Source organism: Brassica oleracea, chromosome C5 (assembly GCF_000695525.1).
Source record: "Brassica oleracea var. oleracea cultivar TO1000 chromosome C5, BOL, whole genome shotgun sequence".
Taxonomy (NCBI): domain Eukaryota; kingdom Viridiplantae; phylum Streptophyta; class Magnoliopsida; order Brassicales; family Brassicaceae; genus Brassica; species Brassica oleracea.
The window spans coordinates 28,007,185-28,007,739 of record NC_027752.1 but is presented as its reverse complement, the minus strand read 5'-3'; positions in this window follow the sequence as shown (position 1 = coordinate 28,007,739).

The following is a 555-nucleotide window of genomic DNA, read 5'->3' as shown; positions in this document are numbered from 1 at the left end:
GAGGCAATGATCTATCGCTTTAAAGCGGAGAAGGCGGAAAAGGATCTTGCTCGCATGCGAGACGAGATGCTGGCACGAGACGCTCAACTCGCTCGTTATCATGCCAAGGCTGTTCGTAGGGCGGAACGGAAGGGCAAGAGGGAAATCATCGAGGTGATGAAGACTCGCGCTTCTCAATTCCAGGTTGAGTACGGGAATCTTAAGGGCACTTTCAACTCGCTGGGTGACTTTCGTGAGTGTCGCGGCTCCGTCGGGAGCCTTTGGAAGACGCTGGAAGATGACTACGTTTTCGAGAGGGAGATGGAGTTAATGAAAGGTGGCATGAAGGATCATGCTCACGCTGAGGCGACCATTCCACCGATCGATGGGACGATCCAGGGATTCTGGGATCCCATCCCGGTTTCCCCTGATACTGTAGAAACTATGACTGATTTTGCCGGTGACGATGAGGAAGTGAACTTTCCCGCGGATGCATTTGGAGCTTCCTTGTCCGGGAGTTTTAACTTTGATATGTGATCATTTTGACGGGAAGTTCCCTTTATCTAGTATTTAGCG